This window comes from Haliaeetus leucocephalus, unplaced genomic scaffold (assembly GCF_000737465.1).
Source record: "Haliaeetus leucocephalus isolate CR32 unplaced genomic scaffold, Haliaeetus_leucocephalus-4.0 Scaffold830, whole genome shotgun sequence".
NCBI classification, from domain to species: domain Eukaryota; kingdom Metazoa; phylum Chordata; class Aves; order Accipitriformes; family Accipitridae; genus Haliaeetus; species Haliaeetus leucocephalus.
Window position 1 is genome coordinate 4480348 of NW_010973266.1, and position 5476 is coordinate 4485823.

General features: G+C 43.2%; 1 protein-coding gene across 1 annotated transcript in view; it reads left to right on the forward strand.

Annotated features, from left to right (window-relative positions):
- The first annotated feature begins 5357 nt into the window (after positions 1-5357).
- Positions 5358-5476, forward strand: part of OAT (ornithine aminotransferase) — a 15514-nt gene continuing 15395 nt past the window's right edge. Inside the window, exon 1 of the mRNA XM_010581988.1 lies at positions 5358-5369. The gene's annotated coding sequence lies outside the window, so the exon portion shown is untranslated. The remainder of the gene's footprint in view (positions 5370-5476) is intronic.

Sequence of the window (5476 nt, forward strand, 5' to 3'; positions counted from 1 at the left end):
GCAGGTACACTACTGTCAGAGTTGCGTGTCAGAACTAGAGGAAAAATTTAAAACTAGTCATTAGTGAGCTGAAGATATACAGCTCTTTTAATCTGTCTTGGTACATCTGAAAGTTGTTTTTCCCAAACTCTCTCCAGTTTCTGTCTCCTTAGTAGTGTGATGCCCAAGGAATGTGATGCTCACCAGAAATGTATGCAGAAAGGCTCTTTCATTTAATTAACTACAAGTTCAAGAAATAGAAGAGCGTGTAATTTACCTTTAAATCTAGGTTTCACATACAAATAAAATGTCTCATCTCATTTGTAGAAGGCTCTGGACATAGGCATCGATAAGCTGCAAAGAAAAATAACCAAATGTAAGTTCAAACATTGGAAACAATGCCTAACAGAAGAAAATAAATTAAACTATTTTGATTCTATAGTTCCGTTATCCACGCTGTCATCTAACAAACAGAGTATCATCGAAATCTTTGTAAAATAAGCCAACATACAAATCGGGTAGGATAAGTATTAACTATAGCTCAAGGTTTATATTGCAATAGGAATATCAGCTCTAAGGGTTGCTTGTGCTGCTTTAAGCTGGGTTAACTAATATCCATCCAATAAAACAGCACTATTTTGAGGGGGTTTTGCTATGCTTTGCCAAACTATCTGGAAAGATATGAGTTAAAAAAGAAATCTCTAACTGAACTTGAGAGGCAGATATGCTTTGTAAGCATTACAATTTGTTGCTCCTCTGTTCTGACACACTGCACTATAAAATATTCTAGCTGTGCTGCAGGAAAGACTAAAGTTTCTTGTCCTGCAAGAAATGTCTTAATGTAGAATTCTGCTGTCAGTAAATAACCAGAATAACACAAATATGGGCCATGGAAAGCCATTTTTCTATATAAGGCACTATCAAAAATCTGCATGAACGTCAACTCTCATTGATGAAAATGAAAGATGGAAGTGTACAAGTAGAAAATTCTTGAAATCACCCATCTACCCATTGGTATCTTATCACCACAGTAATAAAGCACCTTTGTCTTCTTCTTGGGTCTTTTCCAGACATACGCTTTCAAATAGGAGACATCTGCCACAGAGAATTCTTGCCCTGTGTAGGTTTGGTATTACATCAGATGCTTTCTAAGAGCAGGCAAACCAAGAAATGTTACACGGCCTGTGTCCTCACAGTCACACATTACAAAAGTCCCATCACTATGTACTGTTACCTTGTCAAGCCTTGTTCAGATGACACAAACATCTGCAAGGTTGGCCTGTAGAGTACATGATACCATCACACTCTTCTCAGAAAGCTGTTTGTTATGAAGTACCCAGACAGCTCTCAGGCTGGGACGGTAGGTTGAGTCCTCCAGGGCAATATGCTAACTGCTAGGTTTGCCTTAAAATCCGCCTTTGGTTTAGAGAAGCATAATTTTTTTTTTTTTTTTTTTTTTTTTGCTGAGTGGCAGCACAGTTTCAACAAGAGGAGAAAGGGTGAAGACTACCCTTGTGGCTTTCCTAGAGATGGGAAGAGGGGTGGGACCGTCCTTCTGCCAGCACTATAGACTTGTATAGGTTTTAGCTAATTATGAAGTTGCACCTTGAGCCTCCTGACTTGGATGAACTCCATACCCAACCTGTTGACTGGTTTGGGTTTCGCTCTGAGGTGCAGAACTCTTCCTCTGACCTGAGTAAGAAACTACCATGCCATTGAAGAATTGAACACTGGTGCTATGTGCCTAAACATCAGCTATTGAGGCACTTCTGACACTTACTGCAGCAAACCTAAGACAGTGTTAAACTCAAGAAAGGGTCCTGCAACCCTGCTACTGCACTGGTGCCTTCAGCAGCTCCCACGAGCAGCACATTAATCCCTGGCGCACACTGAGTTTGTGCAGCCGAACCGACTTAGGAAGCCAAGGATGTAATTCCCTTGTATTGACCCTACCTTTAAATAACCACAATAACTGGGATGCAATTCCTCAGTCTCTTCACACGCCTAATTCCCGACAACTTCAATGAGCATTCCTGCCAGAGACAGAGCTGCGGAATTACTCCTAACAACTGGCATGACTTAACTTGTTCCTTCTTATAACTTTGTGGTTTACTTACATGTCAAATTGTATTTTCTGGGTAAGCAGAATGAATATAATAACCCTCTTTCCTCAAGTAGGTCAAGATTTTCTTATTTTCTGCAGGGCAAATTACTGTAAAATATGAAAAACAGAAGACATGAAATGTTCACATTTTGGTTACTGTCATGTGGAGTCTTTTAGGTATCTACAGGTAACTAAATAGTACACATTAAGCTTCTGCTTTCCTTTTTTAAATCACAGGAAATGCTACATCTAGCTGAGAGCAGATGCTTCAGGATCTACGGTAATAGCTGCCACTGGGCACAATGTGAACAATTTAAAATTCCAACTTGATAGCATCTAAAGAAGTGGATACTTTCTGTGTCTTGATTTTAAGTGCCAAAAACAAAGGAGGAAAGAAAGTGAGCCACAACAGGACTACACTGATCCTATATAAAACTGATCAAGCTTACTTTAAGTAGAGGGTTGAAGTCACTCTCTTGAGTGTTGACTAACTAGATTCCATTTGAGAGTTATTTTATACTTGTAATTTTTAAATCTCAGAAACAGTCCATACCAGCTTTAAAAAATACATTTTTATCTATACATTCCATATTATGTCTGTATTTGAGGACATAAATCTTTTTCTTCTTCTTTCAGGCCTTGCAGAATCCAAAAGAAAGCAAGCCCTTTCCTGCTTGAGGGTTATTTGTTTGGTTGGTTTTGAAACTCCGCATTTCAGACATGAATCTGCAGTGTTTACTTGGGTACATGATTGCTGTTTTCTTGGGAGTGAGGCTGGATGCCTGGCTTCTGAAATCACCTCTCAGGGCAGTATGGCTCTCGCTCCTTGTGGCAAAGCCTGAACCCAAGATTCAGCACTTCAGCAATTGATCTTGGTTGCCTTTAGTCTGCATTCTTTAATTTTTCAGATGTGTATTTTCCTCATATGATATGTGCTATTTAATCCTTTGGACAAGTTCTGTCCTTTCTACATTTTTCTGCTTCCTCTGAAAAATGCATGGCTGGATGAATCTAAAACAATTGGAAGTGTCCCTGAGAAAAACAGCATTTAAAGACAGGTAAAAGGCTGTTCTTGAGTTGTCTATGAAAGATGAAAAGAATGTAGCTCCCAGTATCTTATTTTTGTGACTAAATAGGTAGAAGGCATCATTAGCATGCCTTCAGCAAACTGATAAGCTATCATCTACCATGCTAATGAAATAACAAAGTAAAAAAAACCCCATAAACCAGGCAGCTTAAACCTGCATTTCTTACCCAGGAAAATCCCATCAATCTCACGGATTGCAAATCCTGGCCCGTGTCCAATCAGGCTATTCAAGACATGTGGGTATACGACAGACAAAAGTATGCATTTCTTTCCTTATACCAGAGATGATCTGGAACCAAGTATAATACTCAAGACAGGCATGTCATTGCTTATTTTAAGCCTTAAAATTTTAAGCATTTCACAAAAAAATCATACTTTTAACTAGAAAAAAAGGGGTTTCAATAGCTCCTAGATAATAACTGTTTCTGGACTTGAGAAACTTGGCACAATACAACCATGTACTCATTTAAGAGACACCACTGTGAAATGTGTTTTGCAATTTAGCACCTAAGGCACAACCTTTTGGTGCTTCATGCATTCAACCTTGGCAGCAGATATAGGGCGCTATTCGTTGGCAGAATTAGGCTAGTAAGAGACATAAATATATTAGCAAATTAAGCCTAACTGTATGTGTATTTATAAAAAGCACAGTATCATCTGTTCTACTCCCAAACCTCGCTACATCAAGCTGACTGCACACTGGAAAAATTTTCTCCAAGGGCAATGCTCTCCAAATGCATAAGCAATGCTGCTCCCTGACATCCAAGGTTTGAGCAATTTGGTTAGAAGATATGACAAGATTCAGGAATATTTTCAAACGTAGGGTTGCTTTAGTGCACGGAAGATATGCAAATTCTCTGTACTGTCAACCTAGGATACCATGTTTTCTTTGTGGAAAAAATAAACTCTTTTCCAGCATTGATAGACTTGTCCACACAATTGATGAACAAAAAGCAAGAGGCACCCAAAAGTCACCACTGCCAAGACTGAGGTTTGGATTCCCCCCCACCTAGTGAGATGGGTAAGAAAAAAAGTGAAATATTCTCATTGGTTTTCTTTTGGATTAAAACCAGCATGTATTTATCAAACACACCTCACAGTTCCTTGTAAACGTCCACATTTTCTGGTTACAAAATGCTCTCCAAGTATAATTTAGCCTGGGGAAAGGTCAGGGTTGTGCTAGCTAGTTCCAGCCTGCCCCTGCTCACCTGCTGGCTCCCAGCTGAAAGCTCTGTGTAAGAGCATGCAGGGCCCTCCTGCAGTGGCCATCACTCCCTGCACATCTCCCTCCCTCCAAAGGCAGCAGGGTGTGAAGACTGGGACTGCATCAATGCCATGCTACCAGTGGAGACCAGCACCCTGTTCCTGGCACAGTACCACACTGGAGGAGCTGTGGTGGAAGGTGATGCATTCTACACCTAGGCAGAAAACAGTTCTCACAGGAGCTACATAAGGAATTAATTAGAAAACTCAGTGAATCCCTGACTTCTTAAAATTATTTTTGTAAGCCATAATTATCAAGTATTAAAAAAAAAATCAGGAAGAAGTTGACATACAGCTCTTGCAAAGATTGGCTTTTACTATCCTCACAGCAGCACTTTTCACAAAAATACCAGGGGAGTAAGGACCTGCAGACACCACTCCCCATGCAGCCAGGCCACAGGACAGCGAGCAGCAGCCAGGAGTTACCACAGTCATCCTACAGACTTTGCATTTCCATGAATTTCTTCCCAGTCCCTATCAAAATTCTTCCGTGCTCACCCTTTTCTACAGCAACTTCCCAGACAGGGCCAAGGGCCGACTAGGCGCTACGGAGGAGCCGGCTGAGTGGTGACACGCAGAACCAACAGGGCCAGGGACTTCAGCCCACCGAGGCAGCGGGACGTGGGGGAATTTTTATAGCTGAAAAAACTGCCCCCGAGGCCCAACTGGGCCGAGGGGAGCGGAGCCCGTGAGGCGGTGGCTCTGAGGGAGGGGAGCCAACGCCCGCCTGGGCGGGACCTTGGCGCACGGGGGTGTCCCGGCGTCCCACCCTGATTGGCTGAGCGCGGGGCGTAGTCGCCACTGGAAAGCGGCCCGACCAATGGGAGGCGGCCGCGGGCGGGAGGACCGGTGCCGCCGCTCGGGGAGGGCGGGCGCTGGAGGCGGTAGAGGCCGGTCAATCTTGCGGCGGTAGCCAATCGGCGGCGGCGGCGGTGGGTCGTCAGGCGGGCAGGGGCGTGGCGTGCCGCGGAGCGAGGAGCGGTGACAGTTGCCGCCGGCCGCCTCCGCCTCTTCCCCGCGGGCTCCGGGCCGAGAAGCAGCAG